This window comes from Bos javanicus, chromosome 18 (assembly GCF_032452875.1).
Source record: "Bos javanicus breed banteng chromosome 18, ARS-OSU_banteng_1.0, whole genome shotgun sequence".
In the NCBI taxonomy this organism is placed as follows: Eukaryota; Metazoa; Chordata; class Mammalia; order Artiodactyla; family Bovidae; genus Bos; species Bos javanicus.
Genome location: NC_083885.1, coordinates 29758837 through 29781223, shown reverse-complemented (window position 1 = coordinate 29781223; position 22387 = coordinate 29758837). Strand labels below are relative to the sequence as shown.

The 22387-nt window shown below is 39.4% G+C and overlaps 1 protein-coding gene across 1 annotated transcript in view; it reads left to right on the top strand.

Annotated features, from left to right (window-relative positions):
* CDH8 (cadherin 8) overlaps window positions 1–22387 on the top strand; it is a 407409-nt gene that overhangs the window by 139352 nt on the left and 245670 nt on the right. The gene's annotated exons all lie outside the window — the stretch shown is intronic.

The window sequence follows — 22387 nt, the reverse complement described above, 5'->3', positions numbered from 1 at the left end:
GATTAGGAAATCAGCTACTAGAGGCTTGTGTGTTGTGCTTATCTTACTTGAACTGAACTTTTAAAAGAATCCTTGCTATCACCAATGACTCACTCCCACTTTTTGTGAGCCATTGAAATATTCATTATACTCTACAGAACAACATTTATTTCAAAACACGGTTTCCTACCTTTTTCTTCCTTTTTTTTGTATTTGCTTATTTATCCCCAAATCAGTGTTATCTGGTAGTTCAGCTGGTAAAGAATCTGCCTGCAATGCAGGAGACAATAGTTCGATTCCTGGGTTGGAAAGATCTGTTGGAGAAGGGATAGACTACCCAGTCCAGTATTCTCCGGTTTCCCTGGTGGCTCAGATGATAGAAAATCCACCTGCAATGCGGGAGACCTGGGTTTGATATCTGGGTTGGGAAGATTCCCTGGAGAAGGGAACAGTTACCCACTCCAGTATTCTGGCCTGGAGAACTCCATGGACAGAGGAGCCTGGCAGGCCACAATCCATGGGTTGCAAAGAGTTTGACACGACTGAGAGACTTTCGCTTCACTTCATCCCCAAACTCTGGCCTTGATACAGGAATTCCTGACCCAGGACTTTGTACCAGGATAAAAGGGAATTTTAGAGTTCTTCCTTGTCTGACAAAAGTAGTAGACAGAATCTAAGATCCAGGGCCCTAGATCACCAAAGTCATTCCTAAGCATATAGTGGAATGGATAGTCTAGTTTGTTTCAAACTGCATTTAAGGCAACCTATAAAGATTTCAGTTCAGTTCAGTTGCTCAGTTGTGTCCGACTCTTTGCGACCCCATGAACCACAGCACGCCAGGCCTCCCTGTCCATCACCAACTGCCGGAGTTCACTCAAACTCCCGTCCATTGAGTTGGTCATGCCATCCAGCCATCTCATCCTCTGTCGTCCCCTTCTCCTCCTGCCCCCAGTCCCTCCCAGTATCACAGCAAAATCACATAAATTAGAAGTAGGTGAACATAATGTGATAAAACACATACATACACACAAATAGAGATACAAATCAAAAACCCAAATTAGGTAAATAGGTTGGCTTAATTTGATCTCTTATTTTTTAACCTACACTGTAACTTTGGTAAATGCACTCATTGCAGCAGCAAATCAGAATTGACTTCAGGTGTTCACATCTTACCAGTGTATTTCTTCTACCAAGACTCTATTTTGTCTATTTCTTGTGTGAAGAATCCTATTTTTATGTATTTTTTCCCTTCTTATCAAAATCAAGTCACTCCTCTATGGTAGGCTGAAATGATACTTTTTCTAGGAAAAGTTTGTGGGAAACTTCTAGGGATTTCTAGCAGGAAGTTCTCTCTCTTCCATCACTACTACAACAGAAAGGAACCCACAAATGATCAAAAACACCTTCATGTTCATACTTCTTTTAAATTCTGACAGGTAAACAGGAGCTGAGAAATACTACATTTCTTTCTTTCTTTTTATTTGCTTCTTATTTCATCAAGTTATTTAGGGCAGAGAACTTGCCTAATCCATCTTAAAAAAAACCTTTTTATTGTGTATTGAGGTATAGATGATTGACAATGTTGTGATAGTTTCAGGTGGAACAGAGAAGGGGACTCAGCCACACAAGTTCGTGTATTCATTCTCCCCCAAGTTCCCCTCCCCTCTGGCTGCCACATAACACTGAGCAGAGCTCCATGTGCCGTACAGCAGTTCCTTCTTGGTTATCCATCTTAAATATAGCAGTGTGTACCTGTCCACCACACTTCCAAACTCTTCCATCCCCCGTTCATTCCCGACAACCATAAGTTTGATCTCTAAATTTATGAGTGTGTCTCTGTTAGTGTAAGGTGATTTTAAAGGACCATTACCACTTGCAATACGTACAGAATTGTTGTTGTTTAATCACTAAGTCGTGTTCACTTCTTTATGACCCCATGGACTGTAGCCTGCTAGGCTCCTCTGCCCATGAGATTTCCCAGGCAAGAATACTGGAGTGGGCTGCCATTTCCTTCTCCAGGGGATCTTCCTGATCCAGGGAGAGAACTCACGTCTCCTGAATTGGCAGATTAATTCTTTACTGCTGAGCCACCTGGAAGCCCCACATACAGAATACTTAATTACAAATAAATGATCAACAGAAAGCTGCTATTTTTTCCTCATTATTGTAATTTCTACATCTTTAATGGCCAAGTATATACCTATGTATTGTAGATGTGTCAGAGGCTTCCATTCCTGTGTATATGAGTCATGTCCCTGATAAATACGCTGAGGGAAAACAATAAAATACAGACTTCTACAAACGTCATGGTCAATTTCTGCTAAGGAAAGGAATTTAAAGATATTATTAGCTATATAACACAATGTGTATGTGGACCTATACATTGTTCCTTTATCTGAAAGATTTTTCTTTATAAGAGTATGGCAATATAGTATAGTATTTCTTTATAAATATAGTATAGTATTTATACTATATTTATACTGCTCAATACTAGACTATGTTTACAATATACTATAGTATTTCTTTATAAATATAGTATAGTATTTATACTATATTTATACTGCTCAATACTATACTATATTTACAATATAGTATAGTATTTCTTTATAAAAGAAATAATCTACACTAACTTACATAGTTATTTTAAAAATGCTTAGCTTGTTACATCTCTGCTGAAAACCACATGGAATATGCTGCAGTTGAAAGAAGGGGGTTTTGAAACCAAATGGATGAAATTTTGAATATCTGCTTGACTTTGAAATTCAAGGAGGTGAAACTGTTGCTTATTTCCCTTAGCCACAATGCAAAGATAACAACTTCTATCTTGCTTTCAGTTTTTGAGAATCGCTTGATAAAACACAAGGTAAAGGCATGCCATAAAGTAAGTAAGTGTTCAGTAATTGGTAGGTGTGGTTTATAAAATTATTTTTATTAATCTCATTCCCGTATTACCTTTGGACTGTTCCTCTGTATCGATTTTATGCATCGGGCGTCTGGTTTCTGTTTGACTCCAGCCTCTCTGGTTAAAGGAGGAAGAGGCAGCTGCACTATTTTATTGTCAAGTGTGAATTATTCCCTTCATTTCTCATGAAGGTGAATATCAGGATGAAGGTCAGCTCCTATCTCTGTTCTCTCCCTATCACCACTGTTCTCTTCCAGCCTGCCTCTTCCCTCCCTGCCTTGCTTCTTTCATTTTTCTTCCTTTGCTACTGCAGAAATGCCAAAACCTGCGCCTGAACACCCTGAAGAATGCCAGCAAGGACTGGGGGATTTCGCTGTTGCAGAGAGAGAAAAATAAAATTATAATTGAGAAATTTACCAATATTACATTGAAATGAATGTGATATTCCAGAACTGTCTGCCAGTTGACAGGCTGTCAAGACAAAACACACATATATATTTGCCCAAATGGCAGCCAAATTATTTTAGAAGTATCTTATTTGGAAACTGGAGGCAGAGCTCTTTTATATTCTACTGTTTATTTCAGAACTTGATGAGAATTCACTTTTATAGCAATACTGCGTAAAGAGCGATGTGTGAGCTTGTCTGATTTTTACTGTGGATCCCAAGCTAGCAAGGTTAAAGTTGGCTTTTCAGTGAAAATTTGCCCACACTTAATACCTTCCAGACACTTTAAATATTTTTATGCTATTGGATATTGGAGTGAAGGACTGTAGACCCTGATTGTGTTTTTACACCTATGCTGAGTTGCGTCTGACTCTTTGCTACCCTGTGGACTATAGCCCACCAGAATCCTCTGTCCATGGAACTTTTCAGGCAAGAATACTGGAGTGGGTTGCTATTTCCTACTCCAAGGGATCCTCCCAACCCAGACATCAAACTCTCATCTCTTGCATCCACCCCTGGGTTCAGGTAAAATGAACTCTGTATTTAGCTTGGAAATAGAATCTCGGATAATTTGTCTGCAAATCTGCTTTCTACCTGTGTTAGTGATATAACCCATCTAAGCCTTACCTTCTCTGTGTAGCGTGCATAAGAATCCTTACCTAAGAAAATATGTTTGGAAAAATTCAATGAGTATATTCGAATCACTTGGCATAGCCATAGAGTTGGTGCTCAGTTGATATTTGTTTCTTCACAAACAACCATCTTTGAGCTGCTTATACTAGTATCATTCAATAAATTGTGCATATGATATGAATGCCTTGAAAGTGAAGTGAAAGTCGCTCAGTCATGTCTGACTCTGCGACCCCATGGACTAGATAGTACAAGGAATTCTCCAGGCCAGAATACTAGAGTGGGTAGCTGTTTCCTTCTCCAGGGGATCTTCCAACCCAGGGGTCGAACCCAGGTCTCCCGCATCACAGGTGGATTCTTTACCAGCTGAGCCACAAGGGAAGCCCCGAAATACCGGAGTGGGTAACCTATCCCTTCTCCAGTGGATCTTCCCCAGGGATTGAACCGGGTCTCCTGAATTGCAGGCAGATTCTTTACCAACTGAACTATGAGGGGAGCCCTGTGAATGCCTTAGTCAAGGAAAAGTTGCTCAAGAAGCCTTAACTTTGTGTTTCACAATTGCATACATTGCAATGAACCCTATTGTATTCTAAAGGGTATATTAGTAAAGATGGAGATAAAGGGATGGATGAGAAAGCCAAGTAGGACTTGAGCTGGTATGAATGACTGTGTTGTTGAGTGCAAAGTTGTATAAAACATGGCACTGGAGGTTTTCTTAGTTTTCTTTGAGATGCAAGGCTTCTCTAATGGTGATCAATGTGTGTTAAAAAAGTTGCTATATTCCCAATGCTGTTAAAAGTGTGCAATATTCACAACAGTCTTTTAACATTAGTACTGATATTAACTTTTCTATTCATTATTTTTAATCAGAAAAGTGGGGAAAATAATAGATAATCCAAACTGAGATATTAAATGGTGGAGCTGGGATTGAATCCAGATATGTGGCTCTTCTTTCCAAGGTTTTAACCAGTATGCTATAGTAAACTTTGATAATATCTCTAGAGAACCTCACTTATGTATGCTCTATAATTCCACTGCCTAATGATTCTGTTGCCTATCAATAATAATTACTGTTTTTCCAAGGTGGAAGAGCTCTTTAGGTTAGCATACTTTCCAAATTAAATTGAGGAGCTGGACAAAGAAGACAGGAGTTGGACAAAGAGAAGTGTGGGTGAAATCTTACACAGTTTTAAAAATAGGAATATCAGCATGTTAAAAATATAAGAACAATATATCACATAGAAATTCAAATCACAGTAAAATTAATTGAGAGCCATTTGGTGAATAACTGGGGCTGAAGTGCTGTTAATATTAAAGTAAAAACTAAAGAGAATAACTGGGATTGACTCTGGATTTCCTGGTGGTGACTGTAAAAGAGAATGCACTCTCCATCAAAAAATATTAATCAAAAAATCAGAAGGTCAAGAGGTTACTTAGTAAAATTTATTTTGGAAAGGAAAATCTCATTGCTTTGCAAAGGATCATAACTATAGAGGTTATGGATGTCAGTACATAATATGCAAGGGGACTTACTCTACTTGAAACAGTGACTCAGCCAAAGGTAAAGTGTTAACATTTGAGAGTAGTTTTAGTGTTGACCCTTCTATGTTTTATTCTCACTCTCCTGTCTTCTCTTACCATTAGTAGTATGTCTTTTCTGTGTAATTTTGTTCTATTTTGGTATGTGTATGTGTGCTAAGTCACTTTAGTTGTGTCTGACTCTTTGCAACCCCATAGACTGTAGCCCACCAGGCTCCTCCGTCCATGGCATTCCCCAGGCAAGAATATTGGAGTGGGTTGCCATGCCCTCCTCCAGAGGATCTTCCCAACCCAGGAATGAAACCCGTGTCTCTTGTCTCCTGCATTGGCAGGTGGCTTCTTTACTGCTAGCACCACCTGGGAAGACTTTTTTATGGTAAACGTCTTCAAACCCAAGGCCCGTGTAAAGTTCATCATTTTTAATTTGGAATACATTTAATCTTAGAGAGAAGTTGCAGTTGTAGTCCAAATTAATGTTTCCTCAACTTTTAGAGGGTGCATTGCTGAGATGATAACCCATCACCGTGAGATTCTTCAATCAGTCTTTGCCACATGGATGATTTTCTACACAAACACAATTCAACCTTCAAAATTAGGGAATTAATAGTGATACACCATTGCTAGTGCATGCACCCACCTTAATCAGATGTCTCCAGTTGTCCTAATAAAGTCTTCTTATAGCAAAAGGATCAAATCTACACCCCCACATGCATTACCATGAGTTCACCTCTATACCTCCAATGCCAAAGCAACACCACAAAGTTCATTCTAATTGTTTCTTTTTCTCCAACAGTGAGAACCCTGTTTCTTTTCCCTTGATGTATTTGGTGTTAGCATCACCCCTCACTGCTGTAGTAAGTGATTCTCATTTGCTGCTCTGCCCGTCCCCTGACTCCCTGACACAAATGTTTATCGCCGTTTCACTCTACCTCCACCTTCCTGCCTTTCTGTGAATTCTTACTCGCCCAGCCATACTTAATGGCTTTTGGAATGAACTGTTTAGGTGGCAGGCAGTCAGGAATGGAGGCAGGAAACTATATGATACTCTCAAATTCTATTCTCTTGTGTATTTCAGTTGTACAACAGACCTGTGGCAGTGGCTCCAACCTGTGCTCAAAATAGATTTACTGAAAAAAATCAAAGTTAACTGGTAAACACCAAATTAAAGAAAGTAAAATGATTGTCTTACATCAGACTGTTTAGAGTATTAGTATGTAAGAATTGGATAAATTCATATTTTATGCCCTTTTGGAGATTTCAGACATTTATATGATCCCAGAAACTATTTTTAAAAAGTATCTTGCAAAACTGCATAATTTTATACTATGAAACTTATAAAAACACATGTCTAATGAGAAGAGAATTTTGAATCTATGTTAGGTCACATGTTAATTTAACATGCAGCTAAACAGTCAAATTTGCAATTTCTAAAGAGCAAATTAAAAATTATGATGACTCTAGCTTATATGCATTAGCTTGTTATTCTTGTCACTGCCCGACAGACATTTTCATCCCATAAAAAGAAGTTTCCCCAATTAATAATTAGGAATTCATTTTCATATTTTTTATTATTAAAGAAGCAGTTTATGTTACAGAGGCTTAAAAGATCAAAGGATGTTCATACTGACAAACTGTCTTAAACCTAACATACATCTTTTTCATAGTGTAGAGGTGGTGGTTTTCCTTCTCTCTCTCGGCTAGATTTTGAAAAGATTTGGTAGCATTTCTCTATTTTAAAGGAGAGATGCAAAGTGAGAGAGAAAAACATATTTTGATGGATTTGATTATCGTTTTTGTCTTATTTGATTCAGAGTGACAAACAAATTTGAAATTCTTTAGGAAAACATGGGTGGGAAATCATGAAGATTGAAATAAACACTTTTCGAAGAAATCCAGCTGCTCTACCTGGTATCAGTATCTGTAACAGCTGTGGTTTCCAAACTCCAAGAAGGGAAAGGACTGTACAGTTTCTGTTCTGCAGAAGGCAGGGACCTGCATTGTTCGTGTTGTTCAGTTGCTAAGTCGTATCTGACACTTTGCAACCCCAGGGACTACATAGACAGTTGGTATAGTAACTGAATGTTTTCTTGTATCTTATGGTAAAAATGAAGCAGTGATTTCTGATGTGCAGATTTTGGTGATTCCCAAAGGTCTCCCTAATTGATCTATGGCTTAGAAATTACTGGAGTATACAAATGGGAAAGTTACTGGCAATAAACTGTGAGAGGTACCTAAAACCACTTAGTCTTCCAAAAGGCATTGTAATTTCTACATGGTGGCTAAGAACAAGATTGGTGTATAATCATGGGGATATAAACAAGGTTTATTTGAAAGGCTTCTGTGAAGAGAAAACTCCTTCCATCAAATTTTGCTTTAATGCTTACTCCTCTGTACTCTCTAAACCGTAAGGGGACATTTTATGAATCAATTAAGTGATAACAATATACAATCAATTTATTGTACTCTTTCTAATGGGATTCTTACTATTTTTTGGTCAACTTATAATCTGATATCTTTTTTTTTGATGTATGCACGTGTATTCATCTCCTCTTTTTGTATTTTCTATTTTTACATGTCTTTTTTAAAAATTTTATTTTATTTTTAAACTTTACAATATTGTATTAGTTTTGCCAAATATCGAAATGAATCTGCCACAGGTATACCCGTGTTCCCCATCCTGAACCCTCCACCCTTCTCCCTCCCCTCCCCTCCCTCTGGGTCGTCCCAGTGCACGAGCCCCAAGCATCCAGTACCATGCATCGAACCTGGACTGGCGACTCGTTTCATACATGATATTATACATGTTTCAATGCTATTTTCCCAAATCTCCCCACCCTCTCCCTCTCCCACAGAGTCCATAAGACTAATCTATACATCGGTGTCTCTTTTGCTGTCTCGTACACAGGGTTATTGTTTCCATCTTTCTAAATTCCATATATATGCGTAGGTATACTGTATTGGTGTTTTTCTTTCTGGCTTACTTCACTCTGTATAATAGGCTCCAATTTCATCCATCTCATTAGAACTGATTCAAATGTATTCTTTTCAATGGCTGAGTAATACTCCATTGTGTATATGTACCACAGCTTTCTTTATCCATTCATCTGCTGATGGGCATCTAGGTTGTTTCCATGTCCTGGCTATTATAAACACTGCTGCGATGAACATTGGGGTACACGTGTCTCTTTCCCTTCTGGTTTCCTCAGTGTGTATGCCCAGCAGTGGGATTGCTGGATCATAAGGCAGTTCTATTTCCAGTTTTTTAAAGAATCTCCACACTATTCTCCATAGTGGCTGTACTAGTTTGCATTCCCACCAACAGTGTAAGAGGGTTCCCTTTTCTCCACACCCTCTCCAGCATTTATTGCTTGTAGACTTATGGATTGCAGCCATTCTGACTGGCGTGAAATGGTGATATCTTTAATTTTAATGTTCTATGGGCTAAATATCAACTCAAATACGTGAATGCAGATAGGATAGCTTGTGATGGTGGTTTAGTGGTTTAGTTTTTAAGTTGGGTCTGACTCTTGCAACCCCATGGACTGTAGCCCACCAGGCTCTTCTGTCCATGGGATTCTCCAGGCAAGAGTACTGGAGTGGGCTGACATTTACTTCTATTATAGGATAGCTTGCTGCTGCTACTGCTGCTAAGTCGATTCAGTCGTGTCCGACTCTGTGCGACCCCATAGACAGCAGCCCACCAGGCTTCCCCATGCCTGGGATTCTCCAGGCAAGAACACTGGAGTGGGTTGCCATTTCCTTCTCCTATAGGATAGCTTAGGGAAGTTATTAAACTTATATAGAAATCTACCTTCTAGAGTCACTTTGAAAATAGTTAAAATTATAGAACTACTCATTTTAGGTCTGCCTCAGGAACTCCAGACCCAACTCTATTTCGGGGTTTCATTGCCAACATAAAGTGGACGTTTTCAATGGTCTCTTCTTGTAGATTTGGACTGTTGACTTAGGAATTTCATGGAAACACCAGAAATCTTCGAATTCTTTCTAGAAGATGAATTCTCAATCATTAGCCAGTAAATTTTTTTTCAGTATGGTATAAATCAAAAGAGAATCTTATAAATACCTCATTTGATTTTACAAGTTGTAATATTGGTGTCACTGTTGTTCTATATAATAGAATATTACATAAAAATATATTTCAACAGTTCCATAAATACCTGAAACTTGAACCTATTGGAAACACTCTGTCCTTAACGCCATCCCAACTGGTGAACAGAGTGGAATTCCCTGTGGGATGGGATTAATTTAGAGACCTGTATCTCCCATTCATGAGTATCTCTTAATTTGAATTAGTGATTTTGAAGATTAAAATTAAACCTTTGACTCAGCATTTACAGTATCTGAGTGGCGGCAGCATTGAGATCAACCTGTTCATATCAACCAGGTCATCCACTCAATATACCAATTATACAATGGATTCCCAGCCTATTCATAACAGTGGCTAAAGCTAACTTTCTGTTTCTTTCCCTTTTATTTTTTCCCTCCATTTTATCCTTGTGCTCACTCACAATGAAACTCAATTTGATTATCAGATTAAACTCAGTTTAATTATCCTGGTATTGTTTCTTTAAGCTCTTCAGAAATATGTCTTCTACTTACATTTTTTAAGCTTTGTTTATTTATTTTATTATTTTTGGCTGTGCTCGGTCTTCATTGCTGTGTGCTGGCTTTCTCTAGCTGTGGCGAGCGTGGGCCACTCTCTAGTCGTGGTGTGTGGGCTCTTCATTGGGGAGCTCTTCTGTTGGGGAGCACAGGCTCTAGGGTGCACAGCTTCACTAGTTCTGGCACATGGGCTCAGTACTTGCAGCGCATGGGCTCAGTTGACCTGTGGGATGTGGGCTATTCCTGGACCAGGGGTCAAACGCACATCCCCTGTATTGGCAGGCTTATTCTTAACCACTGGACCACCAGGGGAGTCCATCTACTCAGATTTTTTATTTTTCTATTTCTGGATACATTGGGTAACTTCTCTGAAAATTACACCCACTTCCCTGTTGGTAGATTTTCTATGGTGAATAATACTTCATCCAAGTCTACCCTGAACCCTTCTGAAAAGATAAGACATCTACTGCTTCCGATTCAAGTAATCTTCTGGTACTTGAAGTACTGAGAGGTATTCTCATATCAGTAAACCTGCACTTATAAGGAAAATCAAAACACTCAACAACAACAAAAAACATTGTATTGCAGATGGAAGTTTAAGAAACATAGGTGGAATTCTACCCAGACAGTTCCATGATTCTGTTGTCTTTCTATCTCTTTGTCCTCATAGATTGATAAGAATGGATATTTTAGGATTCAACACATTTATTGATTTTTTGAGGCAAAAGGGCAAATCATTCTTAAGTTATTCAAGCCATGTTTGTGTCTAGAGCTCTGTGTATTAGCATCAATACCTACAGTGTTATGACTTTTTGTTACATGCCCATTTCAGAAAATCATGAATTAAAAGGAGCTAGAGAGAAAAAGCATATAGAGTTCAGCCTTTGCCCACATTCGCCTGTCAGAGAAAGGGATGCACTGCATGTCAGGGCAGCTCTGAAACACGCATTTGTGAAATCCTGAAGTCTTGGCTGAAAATGAATGTGGAACACCTTTGTCAATATCTTTTTGAAGTATGTCATGCCCTCCTTACCTCTCAGAGCTGGTAGGGGTTCCTAGAGTTTGAACATTTTTTAATATTATTTCTTTGATTTTTATGTTTGTGCATAGTGGACTTAATAATTGTGCTTCTGGATTCACTGGACTTGGAAAATTGCTATTTGAGTTTTAGGCCCAAATTGCTTTTATTCTTTGGTTGATTAGCAATCACAGTTATGTGACATATATGCCATTTTTTCTATTCTTATCAGTAATGTTACATAAAGAAAAATATGATGAAATTTAAATGGCAGGATAGTCACATGCATAGATAAGCATATAGATCAATACAGGCATGCCTCAGAGATATTGCCAGTTGGGTTCTAGACTGCTGCAATAAAGCAAGTTGCAAAATGTTTTGGTTTCTCAGTGTATATAAAAGTCATGTTTATGCTATACTGTAGTTTATTAAGTATACAATAGCATTATATCTAAAAATGTATACACACTTTAATTTCTAAAACATTACTAAAAAATGCTGACCTAATCATCATCTGACAGCACAGGTTTGCCACATACCTCTAATTTGTAAAAAAAAAAAAAAAATCAAAACATGCAGTATTATGAAGCCTAATAAAACAAAGTATACATGTACATAAAAAAATGGTAAAGAAGATATATAAGCTGTTAAAAGAACTGAGGATAAAGTTAAGTATGTAGATGTATGGAGGAAAGAAATGCAAGTTCGCATGTGTGTGTGTGTGTGTATTTGATCTTATAATTAGATACCCTAAAAAAAAAGTTACATTATGAGGCTGTAAGTGGGAACATACGGATTGTCTCAGACTCATGTCTGATTCTAAGCGAACAAGGCTTTCTTCCTTGTGTCTGGTGTCTGTACTAGAAGACTTTAAAGTCAGTATAATCATATTTGTGCCAGTGTTGAAGATGATTTTATTCATTTTCTTTTTGTCAGGGAACATGACACCAAGGAGTCTTCTCTTTATAACCATGTCAGACTTTCTGGATTTCGTCTTTATATACCAATTATGAATCTTTGCAAGCCGCAAGAGTGGTTTAAGTTCAAGAAATACATGAGGGCAGGAGAGGGGAACTTCACTATATAAAGGTCTCTGGAATAGGTTTTGAGATGTTCATATGTGTTTCTTCTGAAATCCAAAGCAATGTTAAGTCACTTAAGGTTAGCATGATGAATAATTGTTTTAGGACTACACAGAGATTAATATTTAAAAGTTTATGCCAAACACACTATTCATGTATATTCATTTGATCCTAACAACAACCTTATGAAGTGAATTTTATTATTTTTATTTTTTAAAAGAGAAAACTGAGGCACACAAGCTTAAAATATACTCAAAGTCTTATGATGGGTAAAAATAAGAGCTCCTCATCAAGAATGATCAAACCAGTCAATCCTAAAGGAAATTAACACTGGATATTCATTGAAAGAGCTGATGCTGAAGCTCCAATACTTTGGCCACCTGACGCCATGAACTGACTCACTGGAAAAGACCCTGACACTGGGAAAGTGAGAGCAGGAGGAGAAGGGGGCGACAGAGGAGAAGATGGTTGCATGGCATCACTGACTCAATGGACATGAGTTTAAGCAAACTGGGAGATAGTGAAAGACAGGGAAACCTGGCCTGCCTGTCCATGGGGTTGCAAACAGTCAGACACAACTTAGGGACTGAACAACAACATCAGGCATGCAGAGAAACTAGCAGTCCACAGAGTAAGGAAGGAGTGGTTATAGAGATGAGACTATATACAACAGTAGAGTTGATAGACAAGCTCTTGTCTCTGCACTGGGTGACAGGAAGGAAAACCAGAAGTGAAGTGGAAGAGACCAGGAATACACTGGAATCCAAAAGGAGCCTGTACCTGGCACTTCCACCTCAGTGTTCCTGCAGGAGCAGCTGATGCCCTTGGTCACAGGGCTGGACCTGGGCCAGGACGTGGGCATTCTGGAGGAGCACAGCCTAGAGCTGCCTAAGGAGCCGTGAGCTGGATTCTGCTCCCTGTCCTCATGGTGTGCTTGAGAACCTGCTGAGTCAGGCATGCACTGCCCCAGTGTCCAATATCCTTCAATGATGTTGTGTCTGCCTTCTCCACTTCTGCCTGCAACAGCTCACGCCAAACCTAACCAGGACAAACATAGGAAAGGGAATTCTAGAAAAATAATCCCAGTGTAGCTAAACTTATCGAAAACAAAACCATGACAGATACACTTTATTTAGCTTCCGTTGTAGGCTGGGTCCTGTGGAAAACACTGCGTAGATTTTTGGAAAAGAGCATTATATATGTCTAGTGTTATCAGTGCACATTATGTATTATGTAAAACTTTATATATTGTTGGTTGCATGTTATTATCATATCTTTACTGAAAAAAATACAGATATACATTTATTTGTGTTGTGGGCTGAGTTCTATTTCACAAAATTAATGTACTGAAGCTCTAACCCCCAGGACCTTCAAATGAGATTGTATTTGGAGGTAAGGCCCTTGAAGAGGTGATTAAAGTTAAGTGAGGACAAATGGGCAGGCGCTGGTCCAGTCTGACTGGTGTCCTTACCAGAAGAAGGAATTTGGACACAGAGACTCCAGGGGCACATATGAACACAAGGACCGCTGTGTGACAAGGCACAAGAAAAGCAACCATCTGCAAGCCAAGGAGAGACCTCGGGAGAAACCAACCCTGCCAGCGCCTTGGACTTGGACTCCCAGCCTCTAGGACTGTATGAAAATTAACTCCTGTTGTAGAAGTCACCTAGGCTGGAGTGTTTTGTTATGGCAACCCTAGAGGACTAATGTGGTTTAGTGTGGCCATATTAACTTAATTAGGAGGCTTTAGGATCAAAATCCAAAACCAGAGACTTGTTAAATTGGATACCAGTGTTCTCTCTTCTAGAATTATCATGTCCCTGTATAAGCCTTGACTTAAGGTCATATCTTTGGATACATATGGAGCGAACATCTGTTCCCAGCTATGGGATGTTTTTAAAAAATAAAAAATCATATGCTTAAGTGTGTGGAGCTTCTTTTCATTTTAAGTAAACTTTGAATTTGAGTTTTAGATTTATGGAAAGGTTGTGAAATTATAATAGAGTCCCCATATACCTTCACACCCACATTTCACTATTATCAATATTAACATCTTACATTAGTGTGGTAAACTTTTTTAAAATTAATGAATTGATATTGACACTACATTTTAACACTTGTAGGGAGAACTGGTCAGGTATTTTTGTAGAATTTCCCTCATTTTAGAATTGTCTGATGGGTTAGAGTGTCGGGGGAGGAAAACTGACATTTTGTGACATTATCAATGTTGTTTAGTCACTAAGTTGTGTCTGACTCTTGCTGCCCCATGGATAGTAGCTTGCCAGGCTCCTCTGTCCATGGGATTTTCCAGGCAAGAATACTGGAGAGGGTTGTCATTTGCTTCTCCGGGAGATCTTCATGATCCAAAAACCAAACTGGGTCTCCTGCATTGCAGGCAGATTCTTATCCACTGCACCACCAGAGAAGTCCACCTGCTGATGCACGGGAGGCCTCAGGCTCATCTTGTGTATTTATTGCCCCACTTCTGGAATTACCTCTATCTCCAAGGAGCCCTGGTTCCTTTTGTTGGGGCCATTAGAAGCGAAGTATGCTAATTGCACTTGTTGCTGCTGGATTGTCTTTGATTTTAGACTCTCCCAGATGATAGAGGGAGGACAAATATGTGTGGAGATGTATTTATCCACTTGAGTTTTTAAAATACAGTGGTAACATAATTATATTATTTTGTCACAGTTTGAAGTCCATCGTGGGAAACTCCACATCTCATTTTTTTAAATCTACATGTATTAAATTTTTCATGTGCTATTGATTTTGATAAGTTCATTGTGACACATGTTCATCATTACTGTATCAGATGGAATAGTTCTCCTACCTTAAAGAAAGCCGTGAGCTTTACCTATTAACTTCCTCATTCTCTAACCCCCTATTGACTTTATATCTTTGTCTTTTCTAAAATATCCTATAAATATAATAAAATATTATGTCAGTCCAATTCTGTCGTTCAGTCGTGTCTGACTCTTTGTGACCCCATGGACTGCAGCACGCCAGGCCTCCCTGTTCATCACCAACTCCCGGAGTTTACTCAAACTCATGCCTATTGAGTTGGTGATGCCATCTAATCATCTCATCCTCTGTCATCCCCTTCTCCTCCTGCCTTCAGTCTTTCCCAGCATTAAGGTCTTTTCAAATGAGTCAGCTCTTGGCATCAGGTGGCCAAAGTATTGGAGTTTCAGCTTCAACATCAGTCCTTCCAATGAATATTCAGGACTGATTTCCTTTAGGATGGACTGGTTGGATCTCCTTGCAGTCCAAGGGACTCTCAAGAGTCTTCTCCAAAACCACAGTTCAAAAGCATCAATTCTTGAGTGCTCAGTATATACTAAATAGTATTCCTTTGTATGGGTTACCATATTTTGTTCATCCTTTTGTCTATTGAAGTATATTTTGATTGTTTCTGACATTGTGTAATTATAAATACAACTGCTATAAACATTCATGTACAGATTTTTGTTTAGAAATAAGTTTTTAATTCAGTTGAAATACCTAGGAGTATATCTGATGCATCTTTCAATAAGAATGTATTTAGTTTTAATATATATTTTAATAGATTTAACCAAAATATTGGCCACAAAACTCTATCAGTAATATTTAAAACATTATATAAAGACATCCTTCATTCATTAACAGGGAAAACAATGGGAGAAATCGTAGGAAAAAAATCCATTAATATAGACATGAATGGATGTGCTTATATGAGTTCCAGTGATCACGCTGTAAATAGGAATTGTCTTAAAATGTTGTCAGATTTTGGTGCCTTTGGGAAATGCTGCCCCAGAGGATTTTTAAATTTTCCATTCTTCTAGTCAAAATGGGTTCTCCTATTTCTAGTTTTTGAAAATGTGTTCATGGACACTGTTCACCAAGCTGTCACTACCAGTGTTACTCTGCCTGTTTCTGCTTTTTGAAAGTCTATGCTAAAAAAAAAAAAAGAAAAAATTAATACAGGAGTGAAAATCTGGTAGTCAACAACCATCTATGGAGGCTCTCTTTCAAGCTTGTAGTGAGCACCCAAATAATGTCAGCCAAACCCATGTGTGTTTATTCCCTTGGAATGGACCATCTCCCCGATGGCAGTATGGATAACCACAGTATGGATAGCCAGTTTGTGAAGGGTTTCTTTTGTTCTCATACACAGATAGACATTTCACCCAATCTAGTTCAGTTAACTCAACCCCAGCCATTTTCCATAAGGACTGAGAAGATAATGAAATAGATAATGAAATAGTATCTTTCGAAGTAGCTCAACATGGAAATATGTGAACTTAGGCACCATCAGGTAGACATCATCCTTTCATAATATATACTAATATTAGAAAAACAGAAAAGTTATGCTTCTCATGTTGGATTTCTTAGTGTCTGGTTCTAGGAATACACTGTACACTGTCAAAGTCATTCAGTCGTGTCTGACTCTTTGCGACCCCATGGACTGTATCCATGGAATTCTCCAGGCCAGAATACTGGAGTGGGTAGCCTTTTGCTTCTCCAGGGGATCTTCCCAACCCAGCAATCGAACCCAGGTCTCCTGCACTGCAGGTGGATTCTTTACCAGCTGAGCCACCAGGGAAGCCCAGTAGGAACACATGGAGTCATGGAGTCTCAGTTCCCATCTCTGGTTTCCATGTTATTTCTGTTTCTCCATGTATGACAACTCAAAAAAAGATCAGGTCAAGGGATAGTTAGCTTTTTAAAAACAAAAATTTCCTAAGAAATAGAAAATTGTCTGCTGGATGCTGTGGGTGCCCTGTGAGGAGTTATTCCAAGGAGTTCTGGCCTTTCAGAGAGTAGCGATAGAAATGTCTTTCTCCTTGGCTATGTAAACGGTGTATAAAATGATAAATATTTATATCCACTCAAATGGTGTGCAGTTTTCTCATTATATGAACCGAGAGAATTGACTATCAGTGTTGTGTCTTCCTTGTAAAAGATCCTGACACTTTAGGGCAAGGCATGGTATGGATGGATATTAATGATATGTGGCACATGTCTTCTTAATATAAGAGGGTGTTTGATCTTTTGTTTGAATTTTCTTTTACTGTCTTTGACTGCTGTCCATATAAAAACAATGAACTGAAATTTAGATTCTTGGGAAAGTAAGAATTGGAGTGGTTTATCCCTTCTGGCAGACTTGTGAAAGGACTATGCATCTCCTTAACCTGAGTGAGAAGGAGACAATGAGAGAAGGAATATTCTGAGTTCAGCCTGAAAAGACTCTTCATGCTGAGTGGAGTGTCACTCTTGTATCCATTTATATTCTCAGATCCTACTACAGCCTTCTGTGCTTTGTTCTTTTTTAAAATTAGTATTAAAGAAAAACTGGATGATCAAGACGGAAAACAAAGGGCAAAATCCATTCCTGAACATGTCTTTATTGTCCTTTTTCTCACCTTGACAGAATCTGAATAATGATAATCACCCCAGGATTTTTTTTTATTGCTCTTGTAGTGTAATTATTAAGGCTGCTAATACCATTCAGTAACAATGGAATAATATCAAACATGTCTCACACATTTGTGTGTAGGTAACAAGTTACAATGTCAAAGCTAAATGAAAGAAGTGCCAGTATCCATCTTAAGAGTTGCTCTTACGGTGTTGCACAGCTCTGGTCAACTTGATACAAGTGCACTGTGAGGAGCCTTTTGGGGGACCACACGGCAAGGGAAATAATAAGACCATAGGATCTGAATCCAGCATGGTTGCTGCTGCTCGATTCAGTGCTAAGGGCATGGTTCAGTTAGCTTTTTCATAAATGTAAACAGCAATTCATATTTCTATTCAGCTTTTCAACAATGTGCATTTTCTTATCCCCCAGACAGATTTTTAATTTTTATTTAAGTTTATTTGGCTGTGTTGGGTCTTGGTTGTAGCATGCAGAGTCTTCACTGTGACGCACAGACTCTTTAGCCTGGCACCCAGGCTCAAGCGCTTCGGTAGTCGTGGCCTGTGCCTAGTTGCCTGCAAGCATGTGGGATCTTCCAGGACCAGGGATCAAACCTGTGTCTGTTGCAGTACAAGGCAGATTCTTAACCATCAGGGAAGTCCCCATGTTTTTAAACTATGCACTGAAGTGTGATATCCACACAGTAAAGTGTGTATATTGTTAAGAGCACAAGCTCACAAACCCACCAGACGTGTGTAATCGGCACCCAGATGAATCAGAAGAGTTCCCAGCCCTGCGAGATGCACTCTTGTGCCTTTTTCTTGTCACTGTTCCCACAGAGGAACCAAATCCTTCTAAAAGCATAGAGAAGTTTTGCCTGCTTTGTACTTTATACAGCTGGACTCATGCACTGCTTTTGCTCTGGAGTCAGTTTTCTCTCTACATTCAAGCTTGAAACCAGGTCTACCAAGTTTACAAGACTGGTGAATGAACCAGTGAATATATTGATTTTTTATATTTATTTACCCTATTGGTTCTCTTCTCTCATCCCCTCTTTTCCTTTGTGTTCTGGCACTGGAAGGTGACTTTAATATTAAGTATGTTATTTAGGGTGACCTTTCATTATACACCAAGCTCAAGGCAGCTAAGCTAAGGAGAGACTTCTATGTCAAAGCCATGGTTAGCTTCACCAGTGGTAAATCTGTGCCTGTGGGAGGTTTAAGTATCTAATCTGCCTGAAACAGATCTCATCTTATTCCTACCAGATTCACTAATTAAAATAGCATCCATTTCAAAGGAAACTACCATTCTACCTCTCCCACTTTATTTCTGCTTTTGGTTTCAACCTCCGTGTGTCTGTTTTCTCTGAGTGAAGTATTAGTTGCTCAGTTGTGTCCAACTCTTTGCATTCCTATGGACTGTAGCCCACCATGCTCCTCTGTCCATGGGGATTCTCCAGGCAAGAATACTGGAGTGGGTTACCATGCCCTCCTCTAGGAGAACTTCCCAATCCTGGGATTGAACCCAGGTATCCCACATCGCAGGCAGATTCTTCACTGACTGAGCCACTAAGGAAGCCCAAGAAAACTGAAATGGATATCCTATCCCTTCACCAGGGGATCTTCATGACCCAGGAATCAAAACAAGGTCTCCTGCATTGCAGGCAGATTCTTTACCAGCTGAGCAACAGTGGAAGCGTAGGATTGTTGTCTGGTATCAAATATCCCATTAGCTTACATGGAACTGCTGTTAGAACTATTATAATTTTATTTATATAAATTGTCATGTTCGATGCACGATACTGGATGCTTGGGGCTAGTGCACTGGGACGACCCAGAGGGATGGTATGGGGAGGCAGGAGGGAGGAGGGTTCAGGATGGGAACACATGTATACCTGTGGTGGATTCATTTTGATATTTGGCAAAACTAATACAATGTGTAAAGTTTAAAAATAAAATAAAATTTACAAAAAAGAACTTTATCCTACCCCCAGTATCACCATAAACAGAGAAGATAAATACCAGATAAATATATTGATAAATATCATGAAGTATATACATACTCTTAGATAAGTATAATGTGAGATATAGGCTTCCCTGGTAGCTCAGTAATACAAAATAAATAAATAAAAACAAAAAAATTCTGCCTGCCAATGCAGGAGATGCAGGTTCAATCCCTGGGTTGGGAAGATCCCCTGGAGGAGGAAATGGCAACCCACTCCAGTATGCTTGCATGGAGAATCCATGGACAGAGGAGCCTGGCAGCCTACAGTCCATAGGGTTGCAGAGAGTCAGACACGACTGAAGTGATTTCACACACGATCTGTTAGGGTAGATATTCTGCTTTCTTAGCTTGTTCAAAGTCATGCAAAACTATCATTGCAGAAACCATGATAACCGAGATGGCTGAGGGATGCCAGGAGATACCCCTGGGAACTTGGCTTGCCTAAGGTTTGCATGGCAGGGTACCAATTAAAATTGCTTGTTTCCTTCTGACTCAGAGGACCTATTGCCATGTCTTTAGATCTTTGGATGATTTTTCCAATAGTCATGTGTGGATGTAAGTGTTGGACCATAAAGAACATTAAGCTCTAAAGAATTGATGCTTTCAAACTGTGGTTCTGGAGAAGACTCTTGAGAGTCCCTGGAAGCAAGGAGATCAAACCAGTCAATACTAAAGGAAACCCTGAATACTCAGTGGAAGGACTGATGCTGAAGCTGAAGCTCCAATATTTTGGCCACCTGATGCAAATAGCTAACTCACTGGAAAAGACCCTGATGCTGGGAAAGATTGAAGGCAGGAGGAGAAGGGGGTGACAGAGGATGAGATGGTTGGATGGTATCACTGACTCGATGGAGATGAGTTTGAGCAAACCATGGGAAATGGTGAAGGACAGGGAAGCCTGGCATGCTGCAGACCATAGGGTTGCAAAGAGGTAGATATGACTTAGTGACTACACAACAACAGAGATCTTTGGAAGTGATGAGAACAAAACGTGTGAAATCAGCTGCTCAGAAGTCTAAACAGGGGAGCAGAGCAGGACTGTGTGGACTCTCCCTAGTAGCTAAAGGATTGATTTCCTGCACACTGGAAGTGATTTCAGCATCATTTCTCTATTCCTAGGCCTAAGGAACCCAGCACAATTGCACTCATCTCACACGCTAGTAAAGTAATGCTCAAAATTCTCCAAGCCAGGTTTCAGCAATACATGAACCGCGAACTTCCAGATGTTCAAGCTGGTTTTAGAAAAGGCAGAGGAACCAGAGATCAAATTGCCAACATCTGCTGGATCATGGAAAAAGCAAGAGAGTTCCAGAAAAACATCTATTTCTGCTTTATTGACTATGCCAAAGCCTTTGACTGTGTGGATCACAAAAAACTGTGGAAAATTCTGAAAGAGATGGGAATACCAGAGAACCTGACCTGCCTCCTGAGAAACCTGTATGCAGATTAGGAAGCAACAGTTAGAACTGGACATGGAACAACAGACTGGTTCCAAATAGGAAAAGGAGTACATCAAGGCTGTATATTGTCACCCTGCTTATTTAACTCTTATGCAGAGGACATCATGAGAAATTCTTGGCTGGAAGAAACACAAGCTGGAATCAAGATTGCCCAAAGAAATATCAATAACCTCAGATATGCAGATGACACCACCCTCATGGCAGAAAGTGAAGAACTAAAGAGCTCTTGATGAAAGTGGAAGCGGAGAGTGAAAAAGTTGGTTTAAAGCTCAACATTCAGAAAACTAAGGTCATGGCATCCGGTCCCATCACTTCATGGCAAATAGATGGAGAAACAGTGGAAACAGTGGCTGACCTTATTTTTGGGGGCTCCAAAATCACTGCAGATGGTGATCACAGCCATAAAATTAAAAGATGCTTACTCCTTGGAAGGAAAGTTATGACCAACGTAGACAGCATATTAAAAAGCAGAGACATTACTTTGTCAACAAAGGTCTGTCTAGTCAAGGCTATGGTTTTTCCAGTGGTCGTGTATGGATGTGAGAGTTGGACCATAAAGAAAGCTGAGTATCAAAGGATTGATGCTTTTGAACTGTGGTGTTGGAGAAGACTCTTGAGAGTCCCTTGGACTGCAAGGAGATCCAACCAGGCCATCCTAAAGGAGATCGGTCCTGGGTATTCGTTGGAAGGACTGATTTTGAAGTTGAAACTCCAATACTTTGGCCACCTGATGTGAAGAGCTGACTCATTTGAAAAGACCCTGATGCTGGGGAAGTTTGAGGGCAGGAGAAGAAGGGGACGACAGAGGATGGGATGGTTGGATGGCATCACTGACTCAATGGACATGAGTTGGGTAAGCTCCGAGAGTTGGTGATAGGCAGGGAGGCCTGGCATGCTGCAGTTCATGAGGTCGTGAAGAGTCGGACATGACTGAGCTACTGAAGTGAACTGAACTGAAGGATCCCAGTGTATATAAGCAATTAGTGTCATATTCAAATGAGGAAGCAGGTAGATGGATTTAAACGTGTGTAATTGTTTTAAATATTGGATTGGAGCTTTTACATTATATCCATCATGTAAAACACCTTTCATCTGAAGATATTTCAAAATGGCATGATTAAAGTGAGTTATTGCTGTGTTATCAGCAATAGCAATATAGGCCATTTTGATGCTCCCTTTCCCCCAGCCCCAGGGACCAGGGCCATGTTGGATTTTGAAGGGATATTCTAACACATTAGACTTGGCATTTGCTTTGAACAGAAAAGATATTCCTGACTAATGCTAAGATTTGTCTGAGTTTTTAGAT